This window comes from Choloepus didactylus, chromosome X (genome assembly GCF_015220235.1).
Source record: "Choloepus didactylus isolate mChoDid1 chromosome X, mChoDid1.pri, whole genome shotgun sequence".
Taxonomy (NCBI): domain Eukaryota; kingdom Metazoa; phylum Chordata; class Mammalia; order Pilosa; family Megalonychidae; genus Choloepus; species Choloepus didactylus.
Genome location: NC_051334.1, coordinates 160,794,673 through 160,815,763, shown reverse-complemented (window position 1 = coordinate 160,815,763; position 21,091 = coordinate 160,794,673).

The following is a 21,091-nucleotide window of genomic DNA, read 5'->3' as shown; positions in this document are numbered from 1 at the left end:
TAAACTAAACATCCTACACTGACCACAAAATGAATGCTCAGCATAGATAAACTGAGCTCCAACCCTGACCACAGACTGAGGCTCTAACTCAGTCACAGCCTAAGATCTCATCTTGGAAATCAACCCAGCTACAATTTCCACAGGCTTAGCACTAACCAGAAAATGACCCCAACATTGGCAAAAGAATGACTGCTAAACTTGGCCTCATACGGAGATGAAAACATGTACAAGAAACTGAACTCTAAACTTGGCCAAAGACTGTTCCTTAAACCTGGCCAAGAAGTGAAACCAAACCTACATAACTTGAGGATATTTTCTGACCACTGCATATGCCTTAATCCTGCTCACAAATAGAACACTGAACATAGCCATAGATTGAGACTTAACCCTGTTCAAATACCAAGTTCTATACTGGCTAGTTGTCAGGTTCATAAACCTGGCCACAGAATAAGCCACTGAATGATGGACAGACTGAGACCTATCACAGGTTATAGAATAAGTCTCAAACTCTTGCCACAGACTGAATTTCTAACTCTCATCACAGATTGAGCCTGTAAACCTAACCCCCAATCTGAGCTTTCAACTTGAAAATAAAACTGATCTCCAAAAGTGGCTAATGACTGATCCTGAATCTTCAATACAGACAGAAACTTCACTGTGGCTAAACACTAGTCCTGAACTGAATTCCAACTGCAACCACAGATTTAATCTTAAACCTGACCACTGATTCCCAATACCAGAAACTGCATTGATCATCAGCACTAGGTAAAGACCGAATCCAAACCTTGAACATGAATTAAGGACAAACAAGGCAATGACAAAATAAACACTTTTCATATTCTCAGTCTTAAACCTAGGCACAGATTTAAGTCTAACCCTGAGTAGAGACTAAGATCTGAGCACTATTCCCAGCCATATTCTGAGCACTAACCTTGGAGGAAGATTGTAAATCCTGTCCACAGATGGAGACCTAAAAACCAAGCTCTAAGACTGGCTAAAGAATGATTCCTAACACTGCAGGGCTGAATCAAGACCCTACTTTTATTATTAGACCTAACAACAAGCTAAGACTGAGGACTTAATCTTTGTCACCGACTATATCTTAAGCACATAAACAAAGTTCATTATATTAGTGGCCACAGACTGACTCCTGGCACTAGGTTGAGGTTAAGTAATCAGTTTGGCCATAAGCCCAGCCTTAAATTTGAGTAGATGAACCCATGACACTGGGCACAGTATGTACACTAAGAGTTAGCACACGTTGAACTCGACTACTGATCCCAGAATGCCTGCTACACTAGCCAGAGTCGAAGTCCTAAACTGACAAGACATGAACATTCTGAAGCTCTAACCCTGGAAAAAGACTGAACTCAAACTATGGCAACAGCATGCACACAATACCTTGGATTACAACCTGAGTTTCTAAACCTGAACTTAAGTTGGAGCCTATGTGTGAACCATTCTCACCTCAAATCTATCCATAGACTGACATGTAATATCAACCAATGACCAAATCCAGATCCTGACTGTTCTGGTTTGCTAATGCTGCTGTTTTGGAAAACACCAGAAATGTTTATTCAGTTACAAAGCTAGAGTCTTAAGGCCATAAAGTGTCCAAGGTAAGGCATCAACAATAGGGTACCTTCACTGAAGGATGGTCATTGGCATCCAGAAAACCTCTGTTAGTTCGGAAGGCACGTGGCTGGCGTCCACTTGCTCCTAGTTTGTGTTTCAAAAAGATGTTCTCCAAAATGTTGCTTTTGGGGTGTTTTGTCCTCTCTTAGCTGCAGCTCCTCTTCAAAATGCCTCTCTCAGTTGCTCTCAGGTCCTTCTGTCTGTGAACTCCTTTATACTACAGTGATCCAATTAACACCCACTCTGAATGGGCAGGGTAACACCTCCATGGAAATTATCCAATCAAATGTTTCACTCACAGTTGATTGAGTCACATCTCCATGAAAACACTCAATAAATAGGTTCCAACCTAATCAACACTAATATGTCTGCCCCTACAAGATTGCATCAAAGATAATGGTGTTTGGGGGGTCATATTACATACAAACTGGCACACTGACCAATAGTCAATCTAAAAAATCTGTTTACACTCCTAGTCCTAAAACCTGCTTCATAGTAAGCCTTAACCTAATGTGATGGTTAGGTTCATGTATCAATTTGGCCCAGTTATGATGTCAAGTTCTTTGGTCAAGCAAGCACTGGCCTGGTTGTTACTGATATTTAATGGACTTAAACCATCAGTAAGTTGATTGTATCTATGGTTGATTATAGCTACAATCAACTGAGGAGTTTGCCTTCAATGGTGACAGTCATCTCATTGAATCAGTTGATGGCTTTAAAGAAGAAGTGTTGATTCCCACAGTCTGAAGAGAGAATTTCCATTTCTATTTCAGCCAGCCAGATTCTCCTGGGGAATTCATTGAAAACATTCATTGGAGCTCCCAGCTTGCAGCCTTCCCTGTAGAATTTGGAATTGTGCATCCCCAAGGTTGCATGAGACATTTTTAATAAAAATCTCATAATATTTACTGATGTCTCCTGTCAGTTATGTTCACTAGAGAATACAGACTATCACAGTTTTTGTACCAAGAGGGGTTATTAGGAAACAGAATCCTAAAGGTGAGATTTCTAAATTGGTTCTGGGATTTTTTGAATTGATTTTCTAATCCAATTAGATTCAAAGGCATGAATGACTCTATTTACAATAATGAAGATGCCACTGATAGTCCATGGCATGAGTTAGCAATGGTGATACTCAAAGTATCACCACTGGATATGGCTATTCAAATGCTTATAAGAGGCAAGGCTCTGGATGAGAGTGGTTATGACACCTTAACAGAGTTTTGTGAAGTTAAAAGATTTAATGATGTCAACTGGTTGTTCCTAAATACACTGGATACAGTTATAAAAGAAAGATATGAGCTCAAGGCTTCAAATATGCAAGTTAAATGCTGCATGAAGGATGTGAAAGTTTCTATGTGTGCCCTGAAAGAAAAATCTTATTTAGTATAGCTGCAGATTTGAGATTTCTGAAAACCAGATCCAGAGTCTTATTGTGTTAATGGCTGAATTACAACATAAACTAAATTCCCAACCTTGCAGGGTGTCTGCTGTTAAAGTGAGCCCACTCATTGGGAAAGAATGGGATCATGAAAATTGGAATTGGAATATATGGGTTAATAAAGATGGCTGTGGGGACATTGAAACCAGAGATGTTGCTGAGTCTTTGCCAGATAAACCTGTAATTGTCTGCCCTGAGGAAACAACCACCCGATCTCCAGTCTGCCATGAGGAATCTGCCATCCAACCACTACCTGAAGAGATTAGCCCTACTGTGCCTGATAAAACTATAACCACCTCCTCTGGGCAAGCAGCCCTCATTCCTCTGTCTGAAGAAATTAATCTTAATCCTGTTTCACCAGATGAAATTGCAATGGAATGCCTATGCTAATCATATTATAAAACACCTCTAATTCTTCTCATGACCCACCCCCACCACCCCTCTTTTCTTCCAAACCTATAACTAGACTGAAGTCCCAGCAGGCCCCAAAAGGTAAGGCACAAAGTGTGACCCATGAGAAGGTGCACCATATTCCAAAAGAACTGCGTGATTTTTCCAATTTATATAGACAGAAATCTGGAGAATATGTGTGGAAATGGATATTAAGGGTGTGGGGTAGTAGTGGAAGGAATATAAAGTGGGATCAGGCTGAATTTATTGATACACATCCATTAAGCAGAGATTCTAGATTCAATGCTGTAGTTTGAGGGGTTAGAAAGGGCTCTAACAGTTTATTTTGGTGGTTGACTGAAACATGGGCCAAAAGGTGGCCTACATTACCTGAGGTCAAAAAGCCAGAATTTTCCTGATATAATGTAGATGATGGGATCCAAAGGCTTAGAGAGATTGGAATGTTAGAGTGGATTTATCATGTAAGACCAGCTCACCCACCCCAGAAATGTCCAGACATACCTTTACCAGGACTGTGAGGAATAAATTTGTGAAACTAGCTTTAACATCCTGGAAGAACTCTGTGGTCACTCTTCTCTGTAGGTCAGATATTACTGTGTTAACTGCTGTCACTGAACAGGGTTCCTTGAACACAATGGGGATAATCAGATCCCAGGTGGGCAGAAGCCAAGTGGCAACACTTAATTGCCGAAAACAAGGTGGGCAAGGCTACCAAAATGGACAGCAGACTCAAAGCAGCAATCAAAGTAGTCTGACTAGCAGAGACCTATGGCATTGACTAGTAGATCATGGGGTACCTAGAAGTAAAGTAGATGGATAATCTACAAAATTATTACTTGATCTTTATAAGCAGAAGACTTCTAGGTCAAGTGAAAAAAGTTTAACTTGAATTACAGAAACAGAGTCATGACCCTTAATCAATTCCCAGACTTGAGACAGTTTACAGACCAAGAACCCCTTGAGTGAAGGGAATTTGGGTTCCCTTGGGGAAGAATGTTGTTACACTGCCAATCTTTACACTGTTAATCTCCCTTCCAGCCTTCCCCAAAGAGACCTACAGCCTTTTACCAAGGTTAACTGTGCACTGGGGAAAATGAAATGATCGGACATTTCAGGGATTATGAGACACTGACTTGGAAATGACATTAATTCCAGGAGACCCAAAACATCACTGTGATCCACCAGTCAGAGTAGAGGCTTATGGAGATGAGGTGATCAGCGGAGGCTTAGCTCAGGTCCATCTCACAGTGTGTCCCTGGACCCACATTCTGTGATTATTTCCCTTGTACTGGAGTGCATAATTGGAAAAGACATACTCAACAACTGGCAGAATCCCCACATTGGTTCCCTAACTTGTGGAGTGATGGCTATTACGGTAGGAAAGGCCAAGTGGAAGCCACTAGAAAACTTCCCCTACCTAACAAAATAGCAAATCAAAATCAATCCCAGATTACTTGAGGGATTGCAGAGATTAGTGCCACCATCAAGGACTTGAAGGACACAGAGGAGGTGATTCCCACCACATCCCCCACTGAACTGTCCTATTTGGCCTGTGCAGAAAACAGATGAATCTTGGAGGATGACAGTGGATTATTGTAAACTTAACTGGGTGGTGACTCTAAATTGTGACTTGAGCAAATCTACATGTCCCTTGGTACCTGGTATGCAGCTATTGATCTGGAAAATGTTTTTTTATCAATCATTGTTAGTAAAGACCACCAGAAACATTTTGCTTTCATCTGCCAAGGCCAGCAATCCTACCTCATGTATATATCAATTCTCCTACCCCAATGTCATTATCTAGTCTGCAGGGACCTTGATTGTTTCTCCCTCCAACAGACCTCACATTGGTCCATTATATTGATGATATCATGTTGATTGGACCTGGTGAGCAAGAAGTAGCAACTATTCTAGACTTATTGGTAAGGCATCAGTGTTCAGAGGATGGGAGATAAAGCCAACAAAAATACAGGACCTTCCACCACAGTGAAATTTCTAGATGTCCTGTAGTGTGAGGCATGTTGAGATGTCCCTTCTAAAGTGAAGGATAAGCTGTTGCATCTGGCCCCTCCTATGACCAAAAAAGAGGCACAATGCCTGGTTGGCCTCTTTGAATTTTGGAAACAACATACTCCTCATTTGGGTGTGCTACTCTAGCCCATTTACTGGGTGACATGAAAAGCTGCTAGTTTTGAGTGGGGATCAGAGAACAGGAAGCCCTGTGACAGTTCCAGTCTGCTGTCCAAGATCCAATGGTGCTGGAAGTGTCAGTGACAAATGGAGATGCTGTCTGGTGCCTTTGGCAGGCCCCTATAGGAGAATCACAACACAGATCCTTAGGATTTGGGAGCAGAGCCTTGCCATCCTCTGCATAAAACTACTCTTCTTTTGAGAAAGGTCTTTTGGCCTGCTACTGGGCCTTAGTAGACACCAAACACTTAACAATGGGCTATCAAGTTACTATGAAACCTGAGTTGCCTATTATGATGTGGGTGTTGTCTGATCCATCAAGCCATAAAATTGGATGTGCACAGCAGCACTCCATCATAAAATGGAAGTTTGGTATATATGAGATAGGGCTTGAGCAAGTCCTGAAAGCACAAGTAAGTTACATGATTCCCACTCCTGCACATTACTTTCTCTTTCCAATACCATAGCTATGGCCTCTTGGGAAGTTCCTTACAATCAGTTGAATGAGGAAGAGAAAACTTGGTCTTGGTTTACAGATGGTTCTGCATGACATACAGTTACCACCCAAAAGTTTACAACTGTAGCCCTACTGCCCCTTTCTGGGATGTCCCTGAAGGACAGTGGTGAGGTGAAATCCTCCCATTGGGCAGAACTTTCAGCCAGTGCACCTGGTTGCTCATTTTACTTGAAAGGAGAAATAGCCAGAGGTGTATTTGTATACTGATTCGTGGGCTGTTGCCAATGTTTGGCTGGATTGGTCAGGGTCTTGGAAGAAATTTGATTGGAAAATTAGTGACAAGATGGTCTGGGGAAGAGATATGTGGATAGACCTTTCTGAGTAGACAAAAAACATGAAGATATTTGTGTCCCACATGAATGCTCAGCAGAGAGTGATTTCAGCAGAAGAAGATTTTAATAATCAAGTGAATAAGAGGACTTGTTATGTGGACACCAGTTGGCCTTTTACCACAGCCACTCTTGTCATTGCCCAATGGGCTTATGAAGAAAGTGGCCATGGTGGCAGAGAAGAAGATTATGCATGGGCTAAGCAACAGGGAGTTCACTCACCAAGGCCAAACTGACTACAGCCACTGCTGAGTGCCCAATCTTCCTGCAGCAGAGACCAATAACATTCAATCCCCAATATGGCACCATTCCCTGAGGTCACCAGCCTACTTCCTAGTGGCAGGTTGATTACATTGGAGCACTTCCCTTGTGGAAGAGGCAGCTATTTGTTCTAAATGGACTAGGCACATACTGTGGATATGGGATTGTCTTCCCTGCATGCAATGCTCCTGCCAAAACTACTGTGCTGGTTTGAATCTATTATGTCCTCCACAAAAGCCATGTTCTTTAATGCAATCTTATTGGGGCAGACATTAGTCTTTTGATTAGGGTGGAACTTTTTGATTAGATTGTTTCCATGGAGGTGTTACCCCACCTATTCAGGGTGGGTCTTAATTAGATCACTGGAGTCATTTAAGAGAGCTCACAGAAACAAGTTGCACAGAGAAGCTGAGAGACATTTTGGAGAGAAGCTAAGATATGTAATCTAGAGACTGTCCCTGGGAGAAGCTAAGAGCTGACACAGACCCAGATGTTTGGAGACACTGGGAGATGTATACAGAAGGACATTTGGAGATACTAAGCTAAGAGCTGAAGCCCAGAGTTTGCCCCATGGAAGCTAAGTGATGAGTCCCAGATGCTTAGAGAGAAATGCCCAGGAGAACCAAGCAGAGATCTGAGAGAAGCTAAGAGAGACAGGAGCTCAAAGACATTTGAGAGAAAGCTATTTTGAAATGCAACCCAGGAGCAAAGGACCAGCAAACACCAGCCATGTGCCTTCCCATCTGACAGAGGTGTTCCAGATGCCATTGGGCTTCCTTCAGTGAAGGTACCCTCTTGTTGATGCTTAGTTTGGATATTTTTATGGCCTTAGAACTGTACATTTGTAATCTAATAAATTCCCTTTATAAAAGCCAATCCATTTCTGGTTTTTTGCATAATGTCAACTTCAGCAAACCAGAACAACTACCATTTGTGGACTTACAGAATGCCTTATCCACCATTATGGTATTCCACCCAGCATTGCTTCTAATCAAGGAACCCTCTTCACAGCAAATGAAGGGCAGGAATGGGCACATACTCATGGAATTCATTGATCTTACCATGTTCCCCATCTTCCTGAAGCATCTGGATTGACAGAGTAGTGGAATGGCCTTTTGAAGACTGAATTATGGCACCAACTAGATAACAATACCTTACAGGGTGGGGCAATGTTCTCCAGGTGGCTGTGTATGCTCTAAATCAGCATCCACTCTGTGGTGCTGTTTCTCCCATAGCCTAGATTCACAGGTCCTGGAATCAAGGAAATGGCAGTGACACCAACCTCTATTCTTTTTAAATGCAATTTTAGTGAGATATATTCACATATTATACAATTATCCAAAGTGTACAATCAGTTGTTTACAGTATCATCATGTAGTTGTGCATTCATCACACAATCAATTTTTTGAACATTTTCATTTCTCCAAAAAAATAAGAATAAAAATAAAAATTAAAGTAAAAAAGAAAACCCCAAACATCTCATATTCCTTTTTTCCCACAATTATTCATTCACTTTTTGTCCCCATTTTTTCCTACTCATTTGTCTATACACTGGATAAAGGGCATGTGAGCAAAAAGGTATTTTTTTTAAAGATGAATGCATTTTTTTATTATTAGATTCCAAAGACATAACATTACATGTCAATAAATATAATCAGAACAAACATAACAGGAAAAAAATAATTATAAAAACAGAATGTATTTAATGAAAGTGTTGTATAGAGGCAATAAGCATAGAGAATTGCTGTTATACTTAACCTTTTATCATTCTGAGGGTGAAATAAACAAAAACTCATGAGAAAAATAGCAATTTCACTTATTAAATGCCTATACAAATACTTTGAGCAATGTGCATATCGATACATTTTTTAATGTGACAGATGAACTTGCTTCTTGCTTATTAACTAATTCAATCAAGTTTGATTGGTGACAATGCTACTTTCAGAGTATAATGAAAACTAAAATGGCTTCTGTTTTGTTTTAATAACACTTATGGAACAGAACCTAGTCTCACAAACATATGTTGACAAGAATGGAAGAAGAGATTTTTAAAGCAATTTTAGAAAGTTCAGGGTATTTCTTTTTCATTTACTACAAAATAAAGCAAAAGTAATACTGTGTTTTCAAAATGTATCCTTGATCCTTTATCACTAGTCAGTTCCAACATTTATTCTGTAAAGTTATAGTAAAACTTAAATTAACTTTTAATGAAAGAACTGTATTCTTGATAATTGGCTTTCCTATGGGAGAATCTTCTTTTTTAATGCAATTTTATTGAGATATATTCACATACCATGCAATCATCCAAAGTGTACAATCAATCATTCACAGTATCATCACATAGTTGTGCATTCATCACCACAATCAATTTTTTAAACACTTTCATTACTCCAAGAAATAAAAATGAAAATAAGAATAAAAATAAAAATAAAAGTATGAAACAACACCCAAAACATCTCATACTCCCCCTGCCATTATTCATTTACTTTTTGTCCCCCTTTTTTCTACTCATTTCTCCATACACTAGATAAAGGGAGTGTGATCCACAAGGTTTTCACAATCACACGGTCACACCATGTAAGCTACATAGTTATACAATCGTTTTCAAGAATCAAGGCGACTGGGTTGCAGTTCAACAGTTTCAGGTATTTCCTTCTAGCTATTCCAATACACTAAAAACTAAAAAGGGATATCTATATAATGCATAAGAATAACCTCCAGAATAACCTCTCGACTCCATTTGAAATCTCTCAGCCACTGAAAATTTACTTCCTTTCACTTCTCTTCCCCCTTTGGTCCAAGAAGGCTTTCTCAATCCCATGATGCCAGGTCCAGGCTCATCCCTGGGAGTCATGTCCCACATTGCCAGGGAGATTTACAGCCCTGGGAGTCATGTCCCACATAGTGGGGAGGGCAGAGAGTTCACCTGCAGTGTTGGCTTAAAGAGAGAGGCCACATCTGAGCAATGAAAGAGGTTCTCTGGGGGAGACTCTTAGGCACAATTATAAGTAGGCTTAGCCTCTCCTTTGCAGTAACAAGCTTCATAAGGGCAAGCCCCAAGATTGAGGGCTTGGCCTACTACAATGGCAGTCCCCAGTGCTTGTAAGAATATCAGGAATTGCCCAGGTGGGGAAGTTTAATATTTCCAATTTTCCCCCAGTTCCTCAAGGAAGCTTTGCAAATACATTTTTATTTTCTGCCCAAATTACTCTGGGGTGTATTGGTGCTTCATGCTAACCTGCACCAAACCAACCAGATCTCAACCCTATTCAAAGTTCCATGTAATTATGGTGTTTGGGTAAACTGACCAAACAAATTATATAGTGTGCTACAGAAAATATAGATTTTCCACCAAATAAACACCAATTCCTTTGGTCTCACATGGAAGTTAAAGTTTTAAAACCCAGTCAATATCATCTTTTTCCCTTTAGTCTGGTTTACCTTAGCCATAACCAAGTCCATTTTGTTCTTATCTCTAAAATCTGATCCCTTTTTCAGCTTCTTTAACATTTGCTATATGGGGTAATGCTGACATTCATAGCTGCTGAACTCTGGCTCTGAGTCTCAGGTGTCACACAGTTACCCCAAGTTCCAGGGTATGACCATGTTATACACAAACAGCTCATCATCTTGGAATTTAGAAATAACCAGTACAACTCATGGATAGATGTGACTGCTGTAAGAGCTTACAATCCAGAAACATTTACCATAAGCCTTTCTCTGATAACCTATGCTCTCAGATTCAATTCTGAGTTTATACATTATAGTTAGTCCATATTAATGGGGCATTATAATGTTTACCTTTTGGATTCTGACTTATTTCACTAAACATACTGTCCTCAAGGTCCATTCACCTAGTTGCATACCTCACAACTTCATTTCTTCTTGCTGCAGCTCAATATTCCATTGAAAAAGGTTTTCACAATCACAAAGTCACACTGTATAAGCTATATAGTTATACAATTGCCATCAAGAATCAAGGATACTGGATTGCAGTTCAACAGTTTCAGGTATTTCCTTAAAGCTATTCTAGTACACTAAAAACTAAAAAGGGATATTTATAATGAATAAGAATAACCTCCAGAATGACCTCTTGACTCCGAGATCTCTCAGCCACTGAAACTTTATTTTGTTTAATTTGTCTTCCTCCTTTTGGTCAGGAAGGCTTTCTCAATCCCATGATGCTGGGTCCAGTCTTATCCCTGGGAGACATGTCCCATGCTGCCACGGAGATTTATGCCCCCGGGAGTCATGTCCACATATGGGGGAGGGCAATGAGTTTACCTCCTGAGTGTGCTTGCAGAGAGACAGGCCACATCTGAGCAACAAAAGGTGTTTACTGGGGGTGAGTTTTAGGCACCATTATAAGTATGCTGAGCCTCTTCTTTGCCATAACAAACCTCATAAGGGTAAGACCCAAGATTGAGGACTTGGCCTACTACAATAGTATTCCCTAATGCTTGCAAAAATACCAGGAATTCCCCAGGTGGGGAAGTTTAATGTTTCCACATTCTTCTCCAGGCCCTCAAGGGGGCTTTGCAAATATTTTTTATTCTCTGCCCAAATTACTCTGGGATGTATCAGGGTTTCACACTAACCTGCACAAACCAACCAGATTTCACCCCTTATTCAAGGTACTATGTAATTATGGTGTTTGAATAAACTGATCATACAAGTTAAATTATATAGCATGCTACAGACAGTATAGATTTTGCACCAAACATCTCTTCCTTTGGTCTCTCACCAAAGTTGAGGTTTTAAAACACAGTCAATATCATCATTTTCCCTTCAGTCTGGTTTACCTTAGTCCTAACCAAGACTATTTTGCTCATATCTCTAATTAAAGTCTGATCTCTTTTTCAACTTATTTTACAGTTGCTGTATGGGGTAATGCTGACATTCATTGCTATTGAACTCTGACTCTGAGTCTCAGGTGTCACACAGATACCTGAAGTTCCAGGGGCTAAGTTATACACAAATAGCTCATCATCTCAGAATTTAGAAATAACAATTACAACTCATGATTAGATGTGACTGCTATAAGAGCTTACAATATAGGAACCTTTACATAAGCCTTCCCCTGGTAAACTATGTTCTCAGATTCAATCTCAGAGTTTGCACATTATAGTTAGTCCATCTTAGTGAGGCATTATAATGTTTGTCTTTTTGATTCTGGCTTATTTCACTCATCATACTGTCCTCAAGTTCCATTCACCTAGATGCATACCTCAAAACTTCATTTCTTTTTGCCACCACTCAGTATTCCATTGTATGTGTACACCACAGTTCACCATTCCATTTATTAGTTGATGTACCCTTAGACTACCTCTATCCAATGTGAATTGTGAATATGACTGCCATAATCACTAGTGTGCAGTGTCCATTCATGTCCCTGCTCTCAGTTCATCCAAGTATATACCCAATAATGGGGTTGCAGGACCATTTGGGAACCCCATAGTTAGCTTCCTGTGGAAACACCACACTGCCCTCCAGCTGGGTTGTGCCATTCTACTTCCCTACCAAAAGGGAATAGGTACATCCCTCTCTCCACATTTTCTCCAGCATTTGTATCCCTCTGTTTATTTTTAACAGTTTTATTCACACAGCATAGAATCTACCTTAAGTAAACAACCATTGATTTCCAGTATAATCACATAATTATGCATTCACCACCACAATCTATATGAGGATATTTCCATATCTTCCCCCAAAGAAAGAAGAAATGGAGGGAAAAAAGTGAAGGATAAAAATACATAAGATAGAAGAAAAATAAAAACAAAATACAATGGAAAGGTCAGACAATATCACCACCACCAAGAATCCCATAACACTCCCTTATATACCTCTCTTAAAGACATTTAGCTTTGGTATATTGCTTTTGTTACAATTAATGGAAGCATCTTTCAATGTTACTGTTAACTATAGATTCTAGTTTGCATTGATTGTATTTTCTCCCCTATCCCCTATACCATCCAATTTTCAAAACCTTGCAATGTTGACATTCATTTGTTCTTCCTCATTTAAAAATAGTCTCATATTTGTACACTTAAATCCCATCATCGACCACTCTAAGTTTTGCTAAGTTATACAATCCCAGTCTTTATCTTCTATCTTTCCTTCTGGTGTCATATATGCCCTTAGCCTTCCTCTTTCAACCATACTCACACTCATCTTTGTTCAGAGTACTTACAATATTGTGTTACCATCACATAATATTATGGTATCCATTCCATTTCTGGATCCATACAATCTATCCTGTTGTACTGTCTGTACTCCTTCAGCACCAACTTCTCAATCTCTAACCTCTTTTTATCTCCTGATAACCTGTGTTCTCAACTCTCATATTTTGCTCATCACTGTTAGTCAATGTTAAGTGAGACTATACAGTATCCATCCTTTTGTTTCTGGCTAATTTCACTCAATGTAATGTCTACTGTCTGCCATTTTGTCTTTTGGATTTTATATATCATATCTTATTTTACTTTTATTTTTCCTCTCTCTCAACCCTTACTTATAGTCTTCTTTTCTACACTCTTCTCCAAACCTCTCTCTCCTTTCTTTTCCTATATGCCTGTAGTGCTCCATTTAGTATTTTGTGTAGAGCAGGTATCTTGTTCACAAACTCTCTCAGTGTCTATTTTTCTGAAAATATTTTAAACTCGCACTCATTTTTGAAGGACAGTTTTGCCGGATGTAGAATTCTTGGTTGGCAGTTTTTCTCTTTCAGTATCTTAAATATATCATACCATTGCCTTCTTGCCTGCATGGTTTCTACTGGGGAATCCACACATAGTCTTATCAAGCTTCCTTTGTATGTGATGGATCACTTTTCTCTTGCTGATTTCAGAATTCTCTGTCTTTGACAACTGATAATCTGATTATTGAGTGTCTTGAAGTTGGTCTACTCAGATCTATTCTGTTTGGGTTATGCTGTGCTTGGATCTGTAACTTTATGTCTTTCATAACAGATGGCAATTTTTCAGTGATTATTTCCTCCATTATGCTTTCTGCCCTTTTTCCTTCTCTTCTCCTTCTGGGACACCCATGACACATAGACTTGTGCCCTTCATGTTGTCATTCAGTTCCCTGAGACCCTGCTCATATTTTTCCATTCTTTTCACTATCTGTTCTTTTGTGTGTAGGATTTCAGATGTCCTGTCTTCCAGTTCATGAATGCTTTCTTCTGCCTCTTCAAATCTGCTGTTGGACATCACCATTGTGTTTTTCTTCTTTTGTGCCTTTCATTCCCATAAGTTCTGCTGATTGTTTTTTCAAACTTTTGATTTCTTCCTTATATTTGCCCAAAGTCTTCTTTATATCCTTTATCTCTTTTTCCATATCTTCCTTCAACTCATTGATTTGATTTTTGAATTGATTTAGATTTGTTTGATTAATAATTAGTTGTTTCAATTCCTGTATCTCATTTGAAGTGTAACTTTGTTCCTTTGACTGGGCCATATCTTCATTTTTCCTGATGTTATTTGCAATTGTTTGTTGTCTAGGTATCTGGTTTCCTTGATTACCCCAATCAGATTTTTCCAGAACAGATGTGCCCAGGTCTCAGGTGTAGGCTGTATTCAGTATCAGGTTTCCCTGAGGGTGAGATCCAGTAGATTGTCAGACTTTCCTGTGAGGCTTCTAGACTCTGTGCTTTTCTTATCCTGCCCAGCAGGTGGTGCTTGTCAGCCCGCAGCTTTCTACTGACATAGAGGTGTGGTGCATTTAATTCTCAGTGGACCCTGTCCCAGCCAAGGACCGAGGGTTTCAGAAGCCAAGCTTAAGCTGTTTCTATTTTATTTACCCCCAGACTCCAAGGTCTGCATTCTCTGAGGGTGGGCTGCCACATGACCTGGGCCCTGCCCTCCCCTTTTCTTAGGGAAGATAAGACCTTTAGGGAATTGTCTCCTACACTTGAGTTTTTCCTTTGACTGTCTGACTATATTAACACCACCCTTGCCTGTGTCAGTGCTGACAATTGAAAATGTCTGAGGCTTTCTCTAATGAACTTCTTAGAGTGAGAGGAGAATAAAGGGAAAAATCAAGAAGTCCCCTCTTCAGAGCCAGTCCCCAGCTCTCCAGTTCACCAGGCAAGTACCAGAGTTGGTACACAGTTCTCTGTGCCCCTTTTCTTGAGACACAGCCCTTTTCCAGTAATCTGAGCTCAGTGGACTCCAAAAACTTTTGTTTTCATTTATTTATGTATTTATTTCCCATCAGCCCTGCCTCCTCTCTGTGAGGACAAACCTCTGGGTTCCTTTTCTGCTTGTTCCGGGTTTATCTGTGCTCATAGCTTGTATTCAGTATTCCAAATTTGTGAATTAAAACCACAATTGTAGCTTGGTTGAGCTACATTCCCTTGCTCCTGACAGGGACTGCTTCTTTTTCCTACAGTGAAGTTTTGCAACTCAGCCTGCTGTGCCAGTGGGGGAGGGGCACCAGGTCTGCAGTTTGAGGAACTTTTCTTACAGTTCTATGTTGCAACCTCATCCATTCCACCTGCTCCTGACTGGTGTACGATGTTGTCCAGTCACCGATGTCCCCCCATCAGTTATTTCAGACTATTTTCTAGTTTTTCCTGGCTACTTACTTGTTGATCTATGGGACTAACTAAATTCCACACCTCCCTAGGCCACCATCTTGTCCCCCACTCTATACCACTCTCTATTACCCCTAGTGATTCACTAGAAAATTTTTGTTTCCTGTCCCTGCAACCTTAATCTCTGATGGTCTACAGGTCTTAGTTCCAAAGAAAGGAGTGCTTTCACCAGGAGGCACAACACTTATTCCATCAAACTGGAAATTAAGACTGCCACCTGGCCACTTTGGGCTCCTCATGCCTCTGAATCAACCAGCAAAGAAGGGAATTACAGTACAGGCTGTGGTGACTGATCCTGACTTTCAAGGGGAAATAGGACTTCAACTATACAATGGAGATAAAGAAGACTTTGCCTGGAATGCAGGGGATCCTCTAGAGTGTCTCTTTGTACTACCATGCCCTGTGATTAAAGTCAATGGAAAACTGCAACAACCCAATAAAGGCAGGACTATCAATGGCTCAGAAACTTCAGGAATGAAAGTTTGAGTCATCCCCCCAAGCAAAGAACCATGATCAGCTGAGGTGCTTTCTGAGGGTAAAGGGAAAATGGAATGGTTCATGATAAATATGAACTATGACCATGTGACCAGTTACAGAAATGAGGATTGTAATGGTTATGAGTATTTCTTCCTTGTTTTCTTATGAGTATGCTTGTATATGTACATAAAGCAAATATCTTTGTTTTCTCCTTATCTCCTTATCACATGACATAAGCTATATTAGTTTCATGTCATAGCATTTAAGTTATAGGATACCCAAGGACTTACAATCTATTCTGAGGGGAGTTAGTGCATTTCTGGTTGTATGTAGGACAGTTGAGTATTGTTAGGTGAAAATATGACTTGTTGTTTTTATTTAGAGATTAAGTATAGTTTAAGGTGATGTGTATGGCTGCCAAGTAGACAAGGAGTGGGCTGTGATGGTTAGATTCATGTGTGAACTTGTTTGATTAAGCAAGCACTTGTCTGATTGTTACCACAATGACATTTACTGGACTTAAATCACTAGTAAGTTAATTGCATCTATGGCTGATTACAGCTACAATCAACTGAGGCGATTGCCTTCAACTTTGAGAGATGTCTCATCCAATTAGTTGAAGGCTTTAAAAGGAGAAGTGATGATTTCAGCAGTCAGAAGAGAGAATTTCCATTCATACTTCAGCCAGTCAGCTTCTCCTGGAGAATTCATTGAAAACATTCACTGGAGTTCTGAGCTTACAGCCTGCCCTATGACATTTGGACTTGTGCATCCCCACATTCATGTGAGACACTTTTAAAATAAAATTCTCATAATATTTACAGATGTCTCCTGTCAGTTCTGTTCCTTAGAGAATCCTGCTTAATTGGTAACTCCCAAACTCTCATAAAACCTTAATCAGATAGCACCAACACCAGCACTTAGTGAAAACAAACCATGCACAAAGTCAAGGTGGTATTCAGACTCAACTGCCCCCGTATTCAACTCTGATACTAGTTGAGTCTAAATGCTAATATGAGCCACTGACTGAGCCATACTCTACTCACAGAGTGAGGTTAACTATTTGTCAAGTGACTTAGTTCCATAGACCATTCCTTTTATGGGCTATGGACAAAGACAGAATCATGACACTGGCTAAAGACAGAAAACACACCTTAGACTTACCCTGGCCAAATATGCTACCAAATCCTGTTCATATTCTTATCTGAAATCCTGGCATGATGGTTATGTGTCAACTTGGCTAGGTTATGGTGTCCAATAGTTTGGTCAAGCAAGCACTGACCTGATTATTATTGTGAGGGTATTTCATGGATTTAAAACATTAGCTAATTGATTGCTCCTGTAGGTGATTACATCTACAATCAACAAAGGAGTTTGCCTTCAGCAAAGAGAGAAGTCTCATTCAGTAGAAGGCTTTATAGGGAAAATTAATGATTTCAGCAGTCAGAATGAAGAATTTCTGTCATTCCAGACAACCAGCTTCTCCTGGGGAATTCATCAAAACCTTCATTAGAGCTCCCAACTTGTGGCCTGCCCTACAGAATTTGGACCTGCCAATTGTCATAGTCAAGCGAGCCAATTCCTATAATAAATCTCATAATATTTACATACATGTATATCTGTCAGCTCTGTTTCTCTGGAGAAACCTGACTAATGCACTTGCCACGAACTAAACCCTAATACTGTACACAGATGGAATGCTAACCCTGGTCTGAGACAAAGCTCTAAAACACATCAGAGCTAAAGTCCTAATATGGCCACAGATTAAATATTAAACTTAGACACTGACTGTGCCTTTTCATTGGCCACACACTGAGGCCTACTTCTGGTCCAAGAATAAACTCTAACCATAAACATTAATTGAAACTTAACTTTATGAAATACTGAACATAAATCCTGTTCATACTCTTACTTAGCCTTTTCCCATGCATGAACATTAGCCAAGGACAGAGTCATAATGCTGTCCTTTATTGATTCTCAAACCTAGAAAGAAAACTGATTCCAACGCTGACCAACAACTAAAGTCAAACCTTGAGCTGAGCCCTAACCCTGGCTGAGTTCTGTCTAAGGTTGGTCCACAGACTGAACCCTAACACTGACCTTGGAACAAGGCCTCTACCTACAAAGTCCTAATACTGGCCAAAATTTGAACCCAAATCTTCAACATTGACTTCAAATAGATGTGTAATTCAGGCCATATTGGACTAATGACAACCTCGAAGTGAGCTTTAACACTGGTCCTAGATGCACCCTGATCATCGTTACAGACTCAACTATGGCTATAAGTCTGAGGCTTAACGTTGAAATCAGGCTGAGCCCCAAACTTGGTTCAATGGTCCTCTAATGATGGGTCCACACTGACCCATGAAGATAGCTACAGACTGACCTAAATCTAAATCTGAGCAAAGACTGAAGCCAAATACATTCTACATTATAAGTCTGAACCCTGCCCATAATCTGAGCTCTACATGCACTCTGGATAGAACCCCAAACATGGCCTACAAATTGAACTATAAATCCAGCTGAAGACTGATTTACCCTAGGCCACTATTTCACAAATTCATCTTACTATATTCAAGTATGTTTTCTCAGATATATTTTCCAGCATCCTTTTTATGAACAATGGCTCAAGAGCATCACTTTTGTATGTGAAAGTATATATACATATATATTTTCTAATAAGCCAGACAGAAATACAGCCTGTCACAGCTGTATATTTTAATTATTTATTGATAATCTTTCTCTAGGAGAATATAAGCTCCAAAAGGGCAGGGATTTTTTCCTGCTTTTTTTTTTTTTTCACTTCTCTATGCCCAGCATCTAGAATCATGCCTGGTACATTGTAGGTACTCATTAAATATTTCTTGAATGAAGGAGTGGATTAATAGCTCCTTGTTACTCTTCTGTCCTTCTCTTCTTTGTCCTCTCTGTACTATATTCAAGTGTTTCCACTTTTGTTTTCTCTTGGTTCATCTAACTGGCCATTCCTCCTTGGCTTCCTTTGAAGGCACCTCTTCGTCTACCTGCTGTTGAATACCATTATTCTCTAGGTTCCAAACTTAATGTTTGTGCTGTTTTTTTTTTGTTGTTGTTGTTAGAGAAGTTATAGGTTTACAAAAAAATCATGCATAAATTACAGAGTTCTCATATAACATCCTGTTATTAACATCTTGCATTAGTGTGGTAATTTGTCACAATTCATGAAAGAACATTTTAATAATTGTACTATTAACTATAGGATCCTTTACAATAGAATTCCCTGTTTGTGTTGTACAGTCCTATGTCTTTTAAATTTTTTTATTCTGGTAACATATATACAAACTAAAATTTCCCCTTTAACCACATTCAAATATATATCAGTGCTGTTAATTACCTTACAATGTTGTGCTATCACTAACACCATCCATTACCAAAACATTTCCATCAATCCAAACAGAAACTCTGCATAATTTAAACATTAACTCCAAATCTTTTTAAAAATTATTGTTCTAAATATTCTCTAAGTTCAATGTAATCCATGTTCATTTCTTTAATTTCCATCTATGTACTGATATTTCCCAAATATTTAGTTCCAACCCAGACCTCTCTCCTAAGCTTCAGACCCACATTTCCCAACAGCCTACCAAGCATGCCCATCCAAATGTTCCACAGACCCCGTAAACATCAAAAACTGAATTCATCTTCTCCCTCACAAAACTTGCTACTCATTCTGGGTTCCCTATCTCAATGAATGGTACTACCATACATTCAGTCTTTCAAGTCAGAAAGTTGGGAATCAGAATGAGCTCCTCCCCTTTCCTCACTTCCCACACCCAATTTATCACCAAGTCCATCTGATCATGTGATTTCCTTTCCCAAATATCCATTGGCCAAAGAATGTATGGACAAAGTCTTGTATATACACACAATGGAATATTATTCAGCTGTAAAAAGGAATGAAGTTCTGATGCAAGGCAATGAGCCTTGAGGATATAATGTTGAGTGATATAGGCCAGACATGAAGGAACAAATATTGTATGATCTCATTGTTATGAAATGATAGGAATGAGCAAATTCACAGAGTAACAAACTAGAATATAGGTTACTGAGGGCTGAGGTGGGTGTTGGAAATGGGAAGTTAATGCTTAAATTGTACAGAGTTCTATTTGGGGTGACAGAAAAGTTTTGGTAATGGATGGTGTGATGGTTAGGTTCATGTGTCAATTTAACCAGGTGATGGTGCCCAGGTGTCTGGTCAAGCAAGCACTGGCCTATTACTGCAAGAACATTTGTGGCTGGATAATAAACCAGAAGGCTGGTTTATTAAATCAACAGTCAATTGACTGCACCCATGACTGATTACATCAATGAAGGGCGTGTCTTCCACAATGAGAGAATTCAATCAGCTGGATTTAATCCAATCACTTGAAGACTTTTAAGGGAGAAAGTGAGGGGACCTTCACTTCTTCTTTGGCTAGCCAGTGAAGTGTTTCCTGAGTTCATTGAACACCTTCATCAGAGTTGCCAGTTCACTGCCTGCCCTCCGGAATTTGGACTCGTGCATCCTACCCTATGGAATTTGGACTCGTGCATCCCCACAGTTGAGTGAGATGCTTTTATAAAATCTTATATTCACAGATATCTCTTGTTGGTTATGTTTCCCTAGAGAACCCTAACTAATACAGATGGTGATGATGGTAGCACACCATTGTAACTGTAATTAACACCACTGAATTATATATTTGAATGTGATTAAAAGGGGAATTTTAGGTTGTATATATGTTATTAGAATAAACCCATAGGGACTGTACAACACAAACAGGAAACCCTAATGTAAACCATGGACTATAGTTAATGGTGCAATTATAATAATATTCTTTCATCAATTATAACAAATGTGCCACACTAATGCAAGGCATTGCTAATGGAGGGTGGTGTATGGGAACTCTGCATATTATGCATGATTTTTCTGTAAACCTACAACTTCTCTAATAAATATAATCCTTTGATAGTTTTATACTGTCTTCAGGTTACATTTTGAACTCATTGATATGATCCCCTATTCTTGCATGATCTAGTTCCTTCATATGGAACTACTTCTTTGGTTCCCTGCAGTGTGTCAAACCATTATGCCTTTGTAAATGCTCTGTATAGACTATTCTTCACCTACCTGCTCCAAATCTGACAAGTATCTTACTGGTTCTTCAAGTCTCATCCTCCAGAAGTGAAGAGTTATCCTCCTCTGTGCTCCCATA